We start from the raw sequence: 11,641 nt of genomic DNA on the forward strand, positions 1-11,641 counted from the left end.
AAGAAAGTGCCCTACAGCTGGATCTCATGGAGGCATTTTCTCAATAGAGGTCTCCTCCTTTCAGAGGACCCTAGCTTGGGCCAAGCTGACATAAAACTAGCCAGGACACCAAAGTTTGTTTCTTCAGAAAGCCCAGAGAGCACTGTCATTGATCTTGCCAACCACCCTCGGGCAACACTTGTAGGCACCTAGTCACAGTCCAGACCACACAGAAGTCTTTCCTAAATCCATTCTGCAGGTAAGAATCAAACAGCCGCAAGTTACTGTCAGGTGGCCTTGAGTTTAGCTCATCATAAAAGGCTCACTGAGGACTTAGGGTGGGAGTCCTGGTGTGAACTCCCCACTTCTGTTTCTTCTCTAACCCAGAGCAGTCCAGCTCTGGGCTCACCTCAGTGACACCAGTAGTTTTTTCTTTTCTTTCTTTCTTTCTTTCTTTCTTTCTTTCTTTCTTTCTTTCTTTCTTTCTTTCTTTCTTTCTTTTATTTTTCAGACTCAGACACCCCCATCCCTTCTGTTCCAGGCACTCCACCCCTCGTCCTCACCTGGAAGGGATTGCTGATAGACTCCCCTCGCCCCTTCCCTGACACTCTGTGCCTGGCTCCTGAAAGGCAAGGTGCTCCATCCCTGCACCTCCAGGAGAGAGCAGAAATAACAGAGGTGCCCCAAATGGAGGGATACCTTCGTACCTGGGGCTCAGCCACTGGGTGAGACTCTGAGACCAGCCAAGCTGCCTGGAAGAACCATAGGCCACCAGAGCTCCCTGAAAGAGGCTCAGACCAACTGAGCCACCTGGAAAACACTCCTCCACCTGCTGAGCTGCCTGTAGGCTGTGCGCTGTGCTCCAGGTTCTCAGCTTTTGTGAGCTGTCATCTGTGCTGGGGTGGGCTTTGGTGACACAACTGTCTTTGAGTCACTGTCTCTGTAAGCAACCCCTTACCCATATCCCCTTAAATAACCCCCCCCCCAACCTCAGTGGTTCACCTAGTTGGCCTTTTATGGTGAAAGACCCCCAAGGTGGGCTGCCTTTCAGTCTGGGGAGACCCTCCCAAGGAACAGCGAGGCCACTCATACGGCTGCAACAGCAAGAGGTTTATTGAGTTAACACAGGTACCTGCGGGCAACAAGTCTTTCGGAGGACTTGCGCACCTTCAGGTTGGAACAGTGGGTTTTTTTATAGGGTAGGGAAGCAGAAGCGTGGGAACAGAAGCAAGAGGCATAGTTACAGGGTTCTGATTGGGCAATTCAAACAAGGCTCGGGTTCAAACTGAGTACAATTTCGTGGTTTCCAAGAAATCAGATATACATGCTATTCTGGCCTATCTAGGGTGTCATTCTTCCTTTGGACCCCAAGTCCCCTGCTGACAGTCCGGATGGTTGACCAGAGATATCTTGCCTTGCTCAGCGCCCCTGCCCCTAAGCTGACCACAGCCCTTATCTCTAAGTTAAACTCCCCTGTCCTAGCTTCTAATTATATTGCTCAAAAATTCAAGCCTTGTAAAATAGCGTTATTGCTGCTGTTAACTTAATGCTGCTAGGTAGGGGTCTTTCATCCCCCCATTTCTTTTTGTGAATTTGAATAAAATCATTTATTCAACTAGCGGGCATTCTTAACATGTTTTGGATCATATTGTTTAAGCTGATGATATTGCTGAGTGAGGACCAAGGTTTGGATAGCTGAAAGTCTGTCTTTTATAAATTGTACCAGGCGGTTTATAAACCATCCTTTAAACTATCTTTGTTGAGAAGAAAGTAGAACACCTCTAGGGTGTGCAGAATAGCTCTTGGCAAAATTGTCTGAATGAGGCTTGAAAGTAACTATATGGTAGACATTGTGAACCACTGTAGACCCGAGAATAGCACCCAACATTGTGGCAATAATAGTCTATTGACTACAAAGAGCTTAACTCAGCCCTAAGAAACACATGCCTTTTCATAAGAGACAAGTTCAGTATTATGAAGACAAATCTCTTTTACTGTAGACACCGGGAGTGTTGATCCTCAACTCCAGAGAATGTGCCGGAGAGGTCAGTTTTGGTCCAGCTGGCACCACATGGCATTTACGGGTTTCCATTGCATCCTGTAGCATCAGCTTTATCCAAATGTACAGGGTTGTGTCCATTGTGAGAACTTTAACAAACAATGAGAGAAAATGCAATATAGGATGATAAATGTTTAAAACAAAACAAAAAGCCCTAAAGCCAGAGGACAGCCAATGAGGACATAAATACCCAGGCTTTAGAAAAACAAAACCTGTCCAGAGGTAAGGAGGCTTTAGGTGTGTTTGCTTATCTCTGCAGTTATCTGCACAAAACGGTCTGATCTGGAAAAGTCTTAAACAGTACAAAATAATTCCTGTCAATCTGTCCTAGACACATAGAGGAGGAAGAGAACAGAATTGCCTTTTGCTTCTGCTGTGTGATATTGTGCTTTAAAAGACATTAAAAAATGAGCAGAGCCCTGTGGGTTTCTGACTTTAGGAAAGAAGAGCCTTAAAGGTGATGTAAGCCCATCTTATAGCAGATGTGCCTGCCCTGTGCAAGCCTTGAGCTCAGGGTTCCATCATCAAGGTCAGCCATTCTCAGCAAATACATGAGCAGCAGCTAACTAGCCAGGCAGCAGAACTAGTGGCAACGATGCCGGGGTGTTTTGAACCCAGAACAGGACAGGAGGGAGGGAGGTCTGTCCAGTCATTTTTGCTGGTCTCCAGGGCCAATTATGTTAATTTGTTTTTTTAGAATTTTATTTATCTTATCTATCTGATCTGAGCTTTGGGGTTGGTAAGCTTAATTTCCAATTGATCCCCAATATCTTGGCCACATCCTAACTTACCTGGGCAACAAAGGCAGGTCTATTATGGGACATGATTATCTTGGGCATCCCCAACCTTAGGATGATTTTTTTTTTTTATGATCTTTTTAGCCATCATATTGGGTGTCTCAATCTTGGTCAATGTATGATGGCTATCTTCTTTGGCAAATGTGTGGCCTCCTGGAGGCTCAAAATTTCTGCAAATATATATTGCTTTGTGTATACAGGTGAGGGTAAAAGCATACCTGCTGTTAGTATAGACGTTTTCTCTGCCATCTGTAGAGCTTGTATCAAAGCCATAAGTTCAGCTTTCTGGTCGGGCCGCCATCTCTGAAGGGAGGCTACTGGCCTAGATCATTTGCTTCCTGTCCACCAATGCTGCCCCCGCCTTCCGCTTACCTTCAGTCTTGTGTGCCTGCTCAGCTTGGACCGCCAGCCTTGTGCCCCAGGCAAGCTTCGCCCTCATTTTCGGCTCTGCCTGGCACAGCTTAGTCTGCCATTTTGCCATTCACCTGTCCTTTATGCAGATGCTGGCAGGATCCATAGTCCATCGACGTCAGCCCAGCACAGGAGCAGTAGTCTGTCACAGGAGGGCATCTGTGGTAGCATTGTGACTGCTGTATCGCGGTCTGACATGGGTGAGGGGAGCAAGACTGTAGAGTGAGCAGTTAGGGCTCATGCAGGCTTTAGAGCAAGCACAGCATCAAGGCAGTTGCTAGGAGGTGAGGATTTCTTCAGCGGTGACGGCAGGGAGAGGTGGTCATCCCGGTGAGGAGGGCGTGGTAGAGGCAGAGGTAGACAAGCAGCCTGTATCTCCTGCAGAACTGAAAACAGCATCGAAAGCAAAAGTCCCTCGTTTGGTCAACAAAAGGCGTTGGTCATACATTCAGAAGTGACCAGGGAGGAACGAGTCATTTATTTGTCTTTTTTCCAAATTTATAGTTCGTAAGGTGTCCAGTTCGTATTCTTTACTCAGTTTCAGTGTCCCTCTTCATTTGTCTTTGATCTTCTGTTGCCCAGGCTCGCTCCTTATCTTTCTGAGTCCTGTCTCTTTTTTTTTTTCCCGCCTCTTTCTCTCTCTCGCTTTTTTCTCTGTCCCTTGTTTAACATTTTTTTTTTCCAAATCTTTACTAAGTATAATCTTTTAACCCATCTATTTGCTGTATCTTTTTTATATCTGATGTTGCCTGTCCTATGTAGGCCATGACTACTGCTGTCTGCTGACCTTTAGAGGTTGGGTAAAAATGCTTGTAAACTTTTATTAATCATTTAAGGAACACAGATTTTAACTGGCCCCTGGAGAACCTCTCTTATCTTGGCCGAATTAGTGGGGTGCCTTGCAGCCCCCCCCTGAGATTTGCCATGAGCCCAACATTTTGACTGTCAGTTTCTCCCTTTAAGAATTAATTAGACATTATCATGTAGAAGAATGAAAATAGATCCATATTTATCTCTATGTACAAAACTGAAATCCAAACAAATTAAAGACCTTAACATAAGGGCAACAATATAAATAGAATTTTGAACATAGCCTCAGTAGCGTAGACATTAAAGGAAACAATCAGTAATTGAAATCTCCAGAACTGAGAAGCTTTTTGTATAACAAAGGATATAATTAACAGAACATAATATCAGCCTGTAGAATAGGAAAGGTGTCTTTATCAATTATGTTAAAACCATATAAGGAATTTAGAAGCTTAATCCTCATAAAAATAAATATTTCAGTACAATTATGTCACAGACCAAAACTGTAAATTCTCAACAAATGAACTTGAAATGACTGAAAGATATTTAAAATTTGCTTAAATATAACATCCTTAATCATCAGGGAAATGCAAATTAAACAATTCTGAGATTTTATCTTATTCCTGTAAAACTGACCAAAATTAAAAATATCATTTGACAATTTATGCTTACAGCTACTTTGAACATTAGCATGGTGGATTTTTAGAATTAGATAACATATTACCTTAAAAACTTAGCGACATCCTTTATATTATCATAGACAGAATCTGAAAACAACCTAAAATGCATCTTTTTATATTAATAATAAATGAGAATCTTTGTCATGTTTTTTTAAATATCCATAAACATTATAAAGAGTCAAAAGGGCCATTTTATCTCTATTTTATCATTCAGTAACACCCCCTTGCAATTGTGGTGGGGTGAGAGGCTTTAGCAGATCTTTGCCATGTGGCCATGTGGGCGGGGTCCCCTCCTTATCACAAGCATTGTGAGCAGACAAGTGTTAAATTTAGATCTAAACATGGGCTGGCTTAGAAGCTCAGCTTACTCCATTACCTGCCACTCCTGAACCCACATTCATCATTTACCAACAGCCACAGGGATATTTACTTGCAATCTCTTGTCCCATTGCCAAAACGGAAAGGTCCAGGTTCTTTAGGGGACCTTTTGCTTTTTAATAGGGTATCCAATCCCAGAGAAATAGCCTACTGCAGGTTCCCAGGCTTACTGGGTCCTGTGGGGAGGAATTAGCACCAGCTTGGACCCAACTGGCTGGCATGTGTCTCCACAGGAGGCCTTAGTTCCGTGACCCTGGCGTTAGCACCAGCTATTTCCCCTGGGCAAGGGCCATAGATCTTTGGCACAAGGTTTTACATGGCATTTGCAGATGGGGGCTGCCATTCAGTCTCTAGCACCTTATTTTCCAGGGAAAACAAGCCTTCTCCATAGGGAACCCCATTGGGGATCCTCCCAGGGCCTGGCTTCAGCCTCAGCTCTGACCACAGTGAGCTCCTAGTTGTATAGCACAAGCTTCCCACACCCCACCTCAGTACTCACAGCAATCTAGCAGCTTTTCTCTGAATGGGATTCCAGAGGCCCCAGGAGGCATTCCCTCCAGGGAACTCATCAGGTCAGGTTTGGTGGGCCACCTGGAAGCCTCAACTCAGTTCAAGCGTCTCTGCATTGGCGCCCTTGGTAACAGCTAAGGCAGCTGCTGCTGGGCCGGGGAGGGGACTCACCTGCAGATGTGGGGGCCACAGCTGCCCCCTTCCCTGACTCGGGCCAGGGTTGCTGCCATGCCCCGCCCTGCATCCTGCTGAGAAGTTTGTTCAGAGCTGGAGCTGGTTGCCCCGCCTAGGCCTGGCTCCAGGCTGTGCTGCAGGAGATAACAGCCCTGCTCCCTCCCCCCTCGCAACAGCAAGCAGGGCAGTTCAGCAGCACAGCCTAGGGAAGTGAAGGAGGGGCAGGCTGTCAGCGTTCCTTTTGGATTTTCATAGAGTTAGGGTCAAAGAGATGGTTACTTACTGCCCCATGGTACCAGATTTAGACTCGAGTACAAACAGATATACAAAACAAAGAACATATTAAGCACAAAAATACACAGACAATACAGATGCGCTGGCGCGGTTTTGGCGTGATGCCAAAAGCAAAATTTCAGATGGAGACAGCGAGAGTCCGGATCTCTCGTCTCCCAGAAGAATCACATACCCTTCAGACAGCGGGGGTGCCCCAAACAGTCCTATTTTGGTAGGATTCACAGAATACGGACGGGCCACAAATTTGGCCCCAGACACTCTGGGACGTCTCCCAGAGCTGCAGCCGGGAGTACAAGCTCGTCAGCTTCTCCTCGAATCTGCCAGATACTGATTCTAGCTAGCTAACTAGTACAGATACAGATACAGATACGGTCGCATGCGCATACACAGAAACACAGAAGCACAGATATTCACAGAGAACGATTGCTGGCCAGCTTACCTCCCGATGTGGTGGGTCGGTGATCCCTGGGCAGGGGTCTCCACTTCCCGGCCAATGCACCAAAATGAAAGACCCCCAAGGTGGGCTGCCTTTCAGTCTGGGGAGACCCTCCCAAGGAACAGCGAGGCCACTCATACGGCTGCAACAGCAAGAGGTTTATTGAGTTAACACAGGTACCTGCGGGCAACAAGTCTTTCGGAGGACTTGCGCACCTTCAGGTTGGAACAGTGGGTTTTTTTATAGGGTAGGGAAGCAGAAGCGTGGGAACAGAAGCAAGAGGCATAGTTACAGGGTTCTGATTGGGCAATTCAAACAAGGCTCGGGTTCAAACTGAGTACAATTTCGTGGTTTCCAAGAAATCAGATATACATGCTATTCTGGCCTATCTAGGGTGTCATTCTTCCTTTGGACCCCAAGTCCCCTGCTGACAGTCCGGATGGTTGACCAGAGATATCTTGCCTTGCTCAGCGCCCCTGCCCCTAAGCTGACCACAGCCCTTATCTCTAAGTTAAACTCCCCTGTCCTAGCTTCTAATTATATTGCTCAAAAATTCAAGCCTTGTAAAATAGCGTTATTGCTGCTGTTAACTTAATGCTGCTAGGTAGGGGTCTTTCAATGGTATCCACACTTTGGTCTATTGTAGGCTCCCTCTCCGGGCTGAACAGACATTGTGTGATAGTTTGAATGTAATTGGTCCCCATAAGTTCACAGGGAGCAGCACTATTAGGAGGTGTGGCCTTGTTGGAGTAGGCGTGACTTGTCGGCGGAAATGTGCTGCTGTGGGGGTGGGTTTTGAGGTCTTCTATGCTCAAGCTACACCTCGTGTCACAGTTCACTTCCTGTTGCCTTTGGATCAAGATGTAGGACTCTCAGTTCCTCCAGCCCAAGGTCTGTTTGCACACTGCCATGTCCCATCATGATGATAATGGACTAAACCTCTGAAACTATAAGTCACCCAATTAAATGTTTTCCTTTATAAGAGTTGTCATGAGCTGGGTGGTGGTGGCGCACGCCTTTAATCCCAGCACTGGGGAGGCAGAGGCAGGTGGATCTCTGTGAGTTTGAGGCCAGCCTGGTCTACAAGAGCTAGTTCCGGGACAGGCACCAAAGCTACAGAGAAACCCTGTCTCGAAAAACCAAAAAAAAAAAAAAAAAAGAGTTGTCGTGGTCATGATGTCTCTTCACAGCAAGAGGAACCCTAAGACATGTGTGTTGCGTCTCCCCTTCCTTCCTTTCATTCTAACTTTGTTTTCTTTCTTTTTTTTCTCCCTCCCTTCTTCCTTCACACCCTCCTTTCTCTCTCTCTCTTTCTTCCTTTCTCTCCTCCTCCCCTTTCTTCTTTTTTTAAACAGGGTTTCTCTGTAGCCCTGGCTGTCCTGGAACTCATTCAATAGTCTACGCTGACCTCAAACTCTGAGGCAGAGGATTTTCTTTTTCTTTTTGAAGAGAATAGAGGCTGTTGCCCTCAGAAGGTCCTTATCAGACTGGCATGGCACTCAGCAGTTAGGGACAGCCATGTGGTTTGCTGGAGTGCTTCAGCCCTGGTCCCTTGGTCACGTTCTCTCGTGACAGGAAGTGCAACAGCAGAGGCTAAAGTGGCTAGTCAGACATTTAGACTGGCTCTCACGATGAGTGTGGAGGCTGTATATTTCCATGGAAGTTGGTTGTTTATGTTAACATTTAAAGCTGAGGAACGGGCTCCTAAGGCAGCTGACTGGTTGGTTCTTCTTTGAGCTGATCACAAACATCTATTTTAAGGGCAAGCAGTGAGGTGTAAAGTGATACATTGCTATTTTATTGTTAAATTTCTTACTTCCAACATGATTTCTTTTTGAATGGAACTTCTCTGTGTTCCTGGCTTCACGATGACTGACTGCAGCCCCAGAGAACCAGAGGACATCATGTCTTCTGGGATCAGTTCTGGACATGGTGAGATCTGCAGAGTCAGGAGGCCGCTTACCCTGAGACACAGCTCGAGCTGCGGATAGTCATCCGATGGTCGTGGTCGTAGGAGTTAAGGGCCAGGTGAAGAAGACTCGCTAGGGTCTCCTCTAAGACACACAAACTGAACCCAACTCTGGAAGTTAGCTGTTGTTAAAGTCTGTTGGAAGAGATCCCAGATGCACACTTATTAACTCTGAGCAAAGACGCACAGCTTCCTGGCAGCCTGGGCAGGGGCCAGGCCAGGGCTGACTTGAAGCCTTCTCCATGGATGGGGAACACATGGGCGCTATCTCTCATCTGAAATGGTGTTCTTTGTTAGGTTTACATTCATCTGTCTGTTTGCAGTGTGGGGCACACGCGTGCTACAGTAGGTGTGAGGAAGTCGGGGTAGGGCTTCAAGCACATCATTTTTTGTGATGAGGTCATTGGAAATTATGGTTTAAAGCTTCAAAATGTACACTCTTCCTTTTGCTGTTTCTCATGTTACATTCACAGAGCCATTCACAGAGTCCCCCCCCCCCAACAATAAACAATTTTTTTGCCTAATAAGTCTTTGTCCCTTCGATTGGTGTCATCTAGCTCTCCCCATCCTGAACCCCTGGCAACCTCCCCACTGTTCTCTGCGTCTCTGAATTTCATTAGTTTAGATCCAACAAACAGGTGGGAACGGGTGGGTTGGTCTTTCGTGCTTGGCATAGTCTCTCAATGAACAGAATGGCTTCCAATTCTATCCCCATCATCACAATAACGAGTCATGGAGGTTTTTTGTTTGTTTCTTTGAGACAGGTTTCTCTGTGCAACAGTCCTGGCTGTCCTGGAGCTCGCTTTTGTAGGTAGGCTGGTCTTGAACTCACAGCGATCCTCCTGCCTGTCTCCCATGCGCTGGGATTAAAGGGCACCATGGGATTTTGAGGAGGCTTGCACTAAGCCTGCTGCAGGGTGAACAGAACTGTGTCCATGTGTGCATGCCTTCCTCGTCGCCCTCTAGAACCTCCCTGGAAATGCCTTCACAGACACTGCCGGAGGTATCTCTCCCAGGTGATCTCAGAGCCTGTCAAGTTGACACTTCAGATATCAGGCACTTAAAAAGGAAAGAACCAAACTGGAGTCATATACTCCTTCTAACCAACTACAAAAGCCACCCTGGGTCATTTATATCATCTGTGCACCTTGGAAGTGAGTACTCTGGACCATAATTTTCTCGGGTAGGGTTCCTATTGCTGTGAAGAGACACCAGGAGCAAGACTACTCTTATAAAAGAAAGCATTTAATTGGGGCTGACTTACAGTTCAGAGGTTTAGTCCATTATCACCTCGGTGGGAGGCATGGTGGTGTGCAGGCAGATGTGCTGGAGAAGGAGCAGAGAGTTCTACATCTACGTTTGTAGGCAACAGGAACAGACTTGAGTCACTGGCCCTGGCTTGAGCCTCTGAAGCTTCAAAGTCCACCCCCCCAGTGACACACTCCCTCCTACTCGGTTCACTCCCTATGCGTATGGGGACCATTTTCTCTCAAACCACCATAATGTTTAGGGGAGAGATAATAAATATTGATATTAACCCACCTGTGATGGGGCAAGTGTGGGGTAAGGTGAGGACGTGCATTAAACCCACCACAGCATTTTCCTTTTTTCAAAAGATGTATTTATTATGTATACAGTGTTCTGCCTGCGTGTGTCCCTGAGCACCAGAAGAGGGCGCCAGATCTCATTACAGGTGTTTGTGAGCCACCATGTGGTTGCTGGGAATTGAACCAGGACCTCTGGAAGAGCAGCCAGTGCTCTTAACCTCAGAGCCATCTCTCCAGCCCCTCCTTTTAGTGTTTTCAAGCATTTATTCTGTATAAAAACTCATTCAGGCTAATCAGTGCTGGTAGATGCCTTTATTCCTAGCACTCGGGAAGCAGAAGCAGGCAGATCTCTGTGAACTCTAAGCCAGCCTGGCCTACAAGAGCTAGTTCCAGGACAGCTAGGGCTGTTACACAGAGAAACCCTGTCTTGAAAAACCCAAACCAAACCAAAACAACCAAACAAATGAAATCCCCAAAACCAAAACCTAAAACCAAACATAACAAAACAAAGCCTCATTCAGACGTGTAGCTGTTGAGACCATTCTCTGCAACAATATCTGTATTAGTAATCCAGAAAAGGAAGCAGGGGCCGGACGGACAGCTCTGCGGTCAAGCACACTGGCCGTTCTCTCAGAGGACGCAGGTTTGGTCCCCAAGTCTTACATCAGGCAACTCACATGCTCTGTAGCTCCAGTTCCAGGTAATCCAAACCTTCTTTTGGACCCCTTGGGTATCTGCACACACATGTGGTGTGCATAGACTCATTTAGACACTCACACATACACATAAAAACATCATAAAAAGAAAATCAACCCACATGCTCCATTCACTTATGAATAGGATCCTCTTTAGCTCCTATGTTTTTGTCTGTTTCTTTTACATGCATGTTGAATGTGCAGGGAGAATGTGGACACATGACCGCCAGATAAACTGTCACTGCCTTTATCTGGAGAATATTCTTAGCTGGGATTATGGGAGAACTCTCACTTCCTTCACTGCTTCTTTGAGGCATGCAAATATTTTTTCAAAACCTACATTATTTAATAATTCAAAATATACTCTTGCGTTTTTCCTTCTCAGTAAAATTAATTTGGACCAACACATTTTAATCAAGTTTTAATGTCATTCTTTTTTTTATTGTTGTTGGAGACAGGTTTTTGCTATATAGCTCAGGGTGGCCTCCAATTCATTATCCTCCTGCCTCAGCACCCCCATGCATGAATTCTCTCACCCAACTACTATGATGCCTTTTTCTCTATGTGAGTTAAAGCAAAACTCTTTAAGGGGATCTCATTAGCTTCTAAAAATGGCCCTGGTGGGTAGAAGACAGAGGGGGGGAGGGGGCGGAGAGAGAGAAAGAGAGAGAGAGAGAGAGAGAGAGAGAGAGAGAGAGAGAGAGAGAGAGAGAGAACGGTATTGTGAGTCCAGACAGGTGGGTTAGCCTAGGTTCTGGCTAGAACCACAGGCTCATTGTGAAGGACTGTTAGAAGGCAGACACAATCCCTTAAAGTCTCTCTTGGATTATGAATCCTTTTGCTAACCTGCTGCAACAGAATGCCACATGAGGTCCTGCTGTTTGGGTCCTCCTGAGATACGTTAT

At 46.0% G+C, this 11,641-nt stretch overlaps 1 long non-coding RNA gene across 1 annotated transcript; it reads right to left on the reverse strand.

The window, feature by feature from the left end:
* Positions 1–2,856: 2,856 nt before the first annotated feature.
* LOC142856516 (uncharacterized) lies at positions 2,857–5,830 on the reverse strand. The gene is made up of 2 exons (XR_012911650.1): positions 5,793–5,830; positions 2,857–3,632 (listed from the first exon to the last, which is right to left on the reverse strand). It is a non-coding gene; the product is annotated as an uncharacterized LOC142856516 (long non-coding RNA).
* Between the last annotated feature and the right edge of the window lie 5,811 nt (positions 5,831–11,641).

This window comes from Microtus pennsylvanicus, chromosome 8 (assembly GCF_037038515.1).
Source record: "Microtus pennsylvanicus isolate mMicPen1 chromosome 8, mMicPen1.hap1, whole genome shotgun sequence".
NCBI lineage: Eukaryota > Metazoa > Chordata > Mammalia > Rodentia > Cricetidae > Microtus > Microtus pennsylvanicus.